The sequence below is a fragment of the Fundulus heteroclitus genome, chromosome 19 (assembly GCF_011125445.2).
Source record: "Fundulus heteroclitus isolate FHET01 chromosome 19, MU-UCD_Fhet_4.1, whole genome shotgun sequence".
In the NCBI taxonomy this organism is placed as follows: Eukaryota; Metazoa; Chordata; class Actinopteri; order Cyprinodontiformes; family Fundulidae; genus Fundulus; species Fundulus heteroclitus.
This window is the reverse complement of record NC_046379.1, coordinates 2,846,951-2,854,922: the sequence shown is the minus strand read 5'-3', so window position 1 is coordinate 2,854,922 and position 7,972 is coordinate 2,846,951. Positions and strand designations below refer to the sequence as shown.

The window sequence follows — 7,972 nt, the reverse complement described above, 5'->3', positions numbered from 1 at the left end:
TTTCACGCGCCAAAAGCCTTAATTTACAATCCTCTCCTCCTAACGGTTCGGTCTGTGACATCAGCGGCCGGTAGCTAAAACGGAAACAGAAGCTCGACCAAACGCCTCGTCTGGTGATCCAGCTCGTACCGGAGGCTCTGACTTAACATCAGAAACAGAAAGCTGGATGGATATATAACATATACACACGGGATGTAGTCTTACAAGGTTGCCTCGACGAAGTTGAGAAAACATTTGGGGTGCGTCTGATGGTTTCTGTTCCACGCTATTATTCTCACCGTCTTTGTGAGAGTCTCTCCCCTGGAAGCAGCCACAGCGCATGTGTCTTTGGTCGTGTTCATCAAACAGCAGTGGCTCCCCAGACACCGCTACAAGAAGCCAGTATCAGGTTGCTTCACCCCCCCCCCTCATGTCATTGTGGGTGTTTAAATATCTTCTTGCGAGGGGAGAGCTAAGTCTGTTTTGACCCAGCCATTATTTCTGCGGTAAAGACCACAGGAACAGACCTGCGAGTCCCCGAGGAGTCAGAATCAAAGACCTGAGACTGGAGAACGAGGAGGAGTCAGTCAGTTCGGGTATTTTCAGACTCACTCATCCACTTAGCTGTCAAGCAAGCCGCTTCTCAACTGTCTGCTGATGCTTGATGAAGTGCCAGACATGCCTGAGCATTAATGGAAGTGAAACCAAAATAAACCGTTTTCAAGTATAAAAGGGGGGGATGCGTATGCGCAGCTATGTGGGGCTTGGCTGAGCTGCCTTTGATTTATCTCTCCGGGGAGAAGAAGGACTGCATTTGTGCATTTTGAAGAGGGGGGAGGGGGGGGGGCACAAGGAACACTCCAAGTTTGCCACCAGAAATCAATTTATTAGAGAGGGCGGCCAGTCTAAAAATAGGGAAGCCCCGAACAACAGCGCTAGAATTAATTGTTGAGACTCTGAGGGAACGGGAGGAGACTCCAGAGATCCAAAGTTTCCTCTGTTGTCTTGTTTTCGTGCGAGAGGTACGGCAGCATTAGCCCGGTCTAGTTGTCAGCTGCTTTTGTTTTGCGGACTATTTTTGCTTGTCTGCTGCTGTCAAACAGAACTGGATCTCAATCACACGCCGTCTTACCACTCGTCAACGCCACTGCCAGCTGTCTCGTCTGACAGTACGGGACGATCTATCGCAAGTTCTCCTCGGTAAATACACAGTAAATGTTTTGTCACACTCCACCAACTTCTTGCACTTTTTTGGAGGGGATGTTTGAGGAGTCGGTGGGGTGGGGTTGGTGGGAGGGGGGGATTTTGGGGGGCTGATGTGCAGTTTTTAATGAGATCTCTCAGCAGTGTTTAAATATTTAACCGTTCCCGATGAAGCCTCCCTAACAGCCGCCAGGCAAACCCGGTGAGGCTTCGCGCAATCATGGCAGACAATACAGGACCCAACCCCTGAAAACATCGGAAAAGACGCCACAGCTGAATATATAATGGCTTTGTGAATACACTGCATGCTGAGCGTAATACCTTCACCTATCGACAGCAATCCTGTCTTTGCCCTCGCAAATAAGCACCCAGACACCGTGACAAAGGGTGAGCACGCAGTTAAAAAGCTCCTGAATTATACATCTGCTTTTTAATGGGATATTTTCTAAACTTTCCTTTCCCCCCGTGGCTGCCTTTCTTCTGCTTTTTCTTCCTCATTTTGAGCTTTTGCTGTTCACTTTTGAGAGGCGTTTCACCAACGATCTGTTCGACTCCTACACCCTTCATGTTTTTCTATCCCACCACCCATCATTCACAGAGAGCGGAGCCAGGGTGTCTGCCACCACCTGCTGTGTTCAGAGGGATCTGGTGCTGGTGTGTACGCGCTGCTTTTATGTGCTGAGGAGTGAAGCAAGACGAGAGACTTTAACTCCGCTCTCGCCGGCGTCTTCGTGTATAGACTGGACGGACAACGTGTGATTTTTAGCCCGTAAATTGAAGTCTCAGCGATCACGATAAAGTGACCTTGAGAAAACTGTTTATTCGCAATGATTTTAAAGAAGAAAATGTTTCAGAATGAGTAAGATTGGGGATTTGAGAGAGATGGTTTGAAAAATATTTATAAAACAGAAGATGTATTTCTGTAATATTCCTGTACCGGGTGGGATTTCTTAATTTTACTGATCAAAATTCACACCAGATGTTGGCAACAACAACAGTAACCTAAAGAAATTGATCAATTAATGAAATTACTTTTATTAAAATGGAAAGACAGAGAATAATCAGAAATCGTAAATTGAGATGGGAAAAGGCAGATCAGAGAAACCATATCTTTCAATATGTATAGAGCAATCATGACACTTTTGGTGCCAATTAACTTTGGCTGGTTTAATTCAATTCAAATAAACTTAATTTTTATAGTGAGAATTCATGACATATCATCTCAAGGTTCTTTCCAAAGTCAGATTCCATCAGATCCTCCAGGTTGGTGAGAAAGTTTCCTCTCTAAGGAAACCCAGCAGGTTGCATCAAGTCTCTCCAAGCAGCATTCACTCCTCCTGAAAGAGCGTAGAGCCACAGTGGACAGTCGTCTGCATTGTTGATGGCTTTGCAGCAATCCCTCATACTGAGCATGCATGAAGCGACAGTGGAGAGGAAAACTCCCCTTTAACAGGGAGGAGAACCTCCAGCAGAACCAGAACCAGGCTCAGTGTGAACGCTCATCTGCCTCCACCCACTGGGGCTTAGAGAAGACAGAGCAGAGACACAGAAAGCTCAGAAGCTCACATTGACCCAGGAGTACTTTCTATGTTAGAGAAGACAGAGCAGAGACACAGAAAGCACAGAAGCACACATTGATCCAGGAGTACTTTCTATGTTTGAGGGATAATGGCAGATGATCGGCCCCTCTGGATGGTGACCAGATGTACCTACTATGAAGAGGGAAAAACATAAAGTTAAAAGTTAAATCAGCAACAAAGAATTCAAAATTGGAGAATAGTCCTAACTGATGGCCTAAAACGGCTTGTTATGACCAAGGTACCCCACAATAAGGATTTTTTATGAAGAAAAACAAATATTCCAATGAGGACCTTTGAGCCCATGATTTAGAAGTCAGAAGAAAATAATTTTGCCATAAACCAAGTATCAAGCATCAAGTATCACTTTATTGTGTCCCCTTAGGGAAATTCTCCCTACAGCAAGATGGGACAACAAAACATAGACAATACCCATGCAAACAGAAACAATCACATAATTAATTTAGCAACAACAATAAAAAATTTGTAAACATCTATATACTGTTATCAATTAAAACAGCCTGAACAACAAATCAAGCCTGATAACCTTTAAAATGTATTTGAATCAGTGCCTGGCTAGTCACAAAGTGTTTCCATCTGTTTGTTCTTGATTTAGGACGTCTGAATCTCCTCCTCGATTGTAGTAGCTCGAATTCACTTTGAAGACGAATAATTAATTATGTGTTCTGCCTTTTTAAAAAAGTATCTTCTCACTCCTATAATTCTGCCAACAATTTTTACAATTTGCTTAATCCTGTTCTGTTTTCCCGCTGATAGCCAAACCAGGTGATAAAAGAAAAAATGAGGACAGATTCAATGGGAGAGTTATAGAAAATGGTCATTAAGTTTTTACACACTCCAAACGTACTTAATTTACATAGAAAGTGGAGTCTGGTGAGTTTTTTTACTAACCTTATCTGTGCCAGCCACGACAACGTTCTCATGGGAAGATTTCTGACAGGGGAGAAAAAAAACAAACAATTATAAAAAGAGTTGTCCAAGATCCAAGGCTCACTTGGAGAAAAAGTTTAAAGACCTAGAATTAAAGTTTTTCTATTAAAACAATACCTTTAGTATTAAGTGACTTGGCCTTTATGCATATTCACAGCACAAGACTCCACTGGCGAAAAAAAATAACCATGTTAAAGGTTTATGTTATTATTGATAAGAATATGAAGATAAGAAGAGTGAATGATCCCAAACTCAGGTAAAGAAATCTTCTGCTGTTTCAGAGGAAGAAAATAAACCCCTATAACGCTTCAGTCACCTGACTGAATCCAACTGAAAATCACTGGAAAGAACCACAGAGGAGGAACCTTCACAGAACATTTAGGAGTTAAAAACACTTTGTGTGGAAGAAGAGACCCAATCCACACCAGATAAATGCATAATGCTAGCCTTTTTAACGAAGTCCTGGCTAAATTTCCATGGGAACTTTTTTCTCCTTATGTCATGACATGTAACTTATAATATGGACTTTTTGTGTTGCTTTTGTATATGTGTGAAAAACACCTATTGTTGACATCTGGTGTGGATTTCTGGTCAGGAGCCCCAATGGAAACATGTTAACAGAGCAAAGCATCGATGGGTTCAATGCATATGTTCCCAGCTGTTGTTTTTAATCCCGCTTTATTTATCACCTTCTCCTTCTGCAGCGGCTTGCCGTGATGGAGGGCGACGTTTGTGAAGATGTACGGAGGGCTGAGACGAACATTTGAAGGCGGTTAAGGAAGGCGGCAGATGGAGGAGCGAGGACAGTCTAAGGAAACATGCGTACCTGACAGCCAGGGGAATCTGGAGGGACCCGGCATCGCAGATGACAACATATCCACAACAGTCGCTCTCACCACCCCCACTCTCATTTCCACCTACTTCCCCTCCGTTTCCAGTGCTCCCCTCGGCTCCTCTTTTCTCCTTTATGGCTCCCCTCCCCCGCCTCAGATAACTCGTCTCTGGCTGTATATAAGCTCTCCAGAAACCCTCCATCAGCGCCGTTAGGCCTCGCTGATTAAAGGCAGCGTTATTAGCCGGCGCTAACCTGCCCTGTCACTGTTTAAAAACGTTGTTTATTCGACGAGGGATGTATATAGACATTGCTGACGGGCTTCGGTGTTTGGCAGACACTCTGTGCCAAATCATATGCATGACTCCTCTTGCCGTGCCGCTTCATGTGGCTGCCAAGTGAGGTTTCACCGAGGCTTTTTCCGAGGGAATCGGACCACAATTCAAGCCCCCCACCGACCGAATGCACATTAAAAAGACCTTGTTCTACCTCCGCGGCCCCCCTTTCACCGCTCCCCCCCCCCCCAAACCTGTACCAGCCCTGTGCCCTTCCACTCTTCTCCCACCCCCCACGCCTTAAGTCTCCATACCACACTCATTATTAATGATCTGAGGGACAGCTTTCATTTGATCTATTAGTTAGGATAGGACAGCGGCTGCTGCGCTGCTGCATCCCCGCTGGATCTTTAATTATTTCATGGAGGGCTTTCCTCCACACCGCAGCTCCTTCTCTGTTGTGCAGATGAAATATTGAAGTTGAGGAGTGTAGTGCAAAGTGGCCTCATACGGGGTGAGTTTTCCGTGTGTGCACATGCGCTCGCTCTGCCTGCCCCTCTCGGTCCCCTGCTTCTCTACTGTATTTGCACATATGCAGCGCCTTTGGCTCCCAAAAGGGCGCATCCCCCTGTTCAGATGCAAGAAAATTGGGATGTGCAAAAATGCCACGTTCATAAATCAATTCAAAACTTTTTTTTTCATTTTTAATGTGAAGTATCTAGTAAAATAAAATGGAAAAACAAACATTTCTGTTGGATGGAGGGGTATAAAAGCTTCTGTTATCTGCTGATTGTTCTGAATACACTGAAATAAAGACCAGGAGTCCATGTGGGTCTGTTGTTTTTTTCATTTTTGCATAATTTAGCTAAAAGCATTTTACGGCGACATGTTGCAAAGTATCAAATAGAGCTTATTTTAAAAAAGGTATCAGTCAGGAGAACCCAGTAAAAATAGTGACGACATGCTGCGGGGTAAGTTCTTAGTCACAATTTATGAAATTGTTAACAAACCAGCCTGTCCTGACCCAAACCTTCAGGTGGCTAGAAAGCGGAAGGTAAAGATGGTTTTCGTTTTTCAGCACCACGGTAAGTTGAAGCATACGCCATAATCATCAAAAGAATGACCTCATGAGGAGAAAATGAAAGTTTTGGACCTATCCAGAGTTGAGATCTAAAACTGCCAGAAAATCTGTGGTGTCACCTGAGGACCGCTTTGGAAAAGAGACGCCCTGACAGTCTGAGATGTCTGGAGAATGTTTGGAAAGTAGAGAGGTCAAATATAATAAAATCAAGTTATGGCCTGCTGATAAACTGCAACCAAAGAGGAATAATGGCTGAAATGAAATCAGAAGGTGCTTCTACAAGATATCAGTTTATGGGTTTGCATAGAACAACAGATTTGTTCATCGTTCTGTTGACATACGTCAGATTATTACTGAGAAACTTTTGTAACAATTTATTATGGTCTTGTTTTTATGTTATTTTATTATTTTAATTTATTTTACATCTGTCGCGTACTTATTTTAGATCAGGGGTCACCAACATTGTGCCCGCGGGCACCAGGTAGCCCTCCAGGACCACATGTGGAGCCGTCAACCTGTTCAAAAAATAGTAAAACCCTCCAGTGAGCTGCATCTAAAATGTTATTTTATTTAGTTGCTCTTCCTTTTTAATTATACTTGCACTTACGTACGTAGATTTAAAATGATAAATGCATTAAAACATTTTTTATATTACATAAAGTTAAGGTGAGCTCTGACTCAGAACAGGTCAGTACAGGTAGACTTTCGTAGGAGTGAAGAAGCTCTGCGTTTCTAAAAGTTTGGTGATCCCTGCTTTACATGCACTGTATGCGGACACTGTGTCTGTGGTGTGTCTGTGAATCTCAGTCTTACACCACATCTGGCTTGGACTTTTATCCTGCAGCTTCAGTAGTAAAGTCACAGATTGGTACCAGATCCGTTAGTTGTTAACTTTCCCCTTTAACCACGTCTCCATGAATGCACGGCAGTCCACTTGTTACAACCTCTGTGTTCATGTTGGCGATGCAAGAAAAGCTCCTAAAACAAATCCTTATATCCCCAAAAAAGAAAGCGATCATGAAAGACGTGAATCCTTTCACCGTGTCTGCTTAAGGCACATTAATGTCGTATCACAGTTGTGTTGGAGGGCAGTAATGCTGCGGCATCACCGCCAAGAAAATCAGTGTTTGAGAGCGTCTGACTGGAAACTATGTCTGACACCAGAGGCAATAAGGTATGATCTCTGGCTTAAGGCCTAATTGCTCTGCTCACACACCTTCTGTGTTGCCGGCACAGCGGCTGGGTCACCAGGCAGCTGAAGCATTAGAAATACAGTAACCTGTGCTCAGGTATCTTAAACTGGGAGATCCATACTTCATAAATGCGGCGGCTCCTTATTTTTACTGGATCCGGCAGTAAAACATTCGCCCACAGCTCTCTGAAAAACCTCGCTTTGCTGGAACCAGCCGCACGAGAAGCCCTACATTCATGAGCGGGACCATAGGAATGACAGTGATATACAGCGCTCCATTAATTGCCATATGAATGGGGTCTGCATTTGTTGGCGCTCCGCTGATGCATCACAGTAAAAGAGATGGGTCACTCTGTCTTCTCCAGCCCGCAGCTTTGCCAAGCTCATAATTACTAAAACCCCCAATTAATCTTCCCATCACAAAGGCCAAATATATGCTTCCTGCCTGTATAAATGACTTACAGCAAATACTCTTAGCTAATGTGCGTACTTGTGTGTGTATTTAGTGCCTACGTTTATGAAGGCATCAAGTATAAACTGTATGAAATATCCTGAGTGGATTTAATACTCGCTGTGGCCGCTTATCAAACACATGGCATCGGTTAAGTCGACCAGTCCAGGATCAGGGTTTTAAAGGCGGTTCTTCTGCTGCCCTCAGGAGAGAATATGGTGTCAGTTTTGCACGAGGTAAACGTGAAGCTTCCCGTGTCTCCTGCTCGTCCAGGATCAGGTTGCAGGCCTTTCCAGATCCACTCTGAGGGACCCCATGGTGCTCCCATGAAAAGGAGGGTGTCCAGCGTGCTCTGGGTCTGACCTGGGGGTCTCCAAAGCTTCAAATAGAAGTGCTCAGGACTCAGGAGCTCAAAGGTCCATGTCACCTCA

The 7,972-nt window shown here is 44.0% G+C and overlaps 1 long non-coding RNA gene across 1 annotated transcript; it reads left to right on the top strand.

The window, feature by feature from the left end:
* Window positions 1-860: 860 nt before the first annotated feature.
* On the top strand, window positions 861-5,644 carry LOC110368846. Its single transcript, XR_002428458.2, has 2 exons — window positions 861-1,179; window positions 4,415-5,644. It is a non-coding gene; the product is annotated as an uncharacterized LOC110368846 (long non-coding RNA).
* The last annotated feature ends 2,328 nt before the right edge of the window (window positions 5,645-7,972 follow it).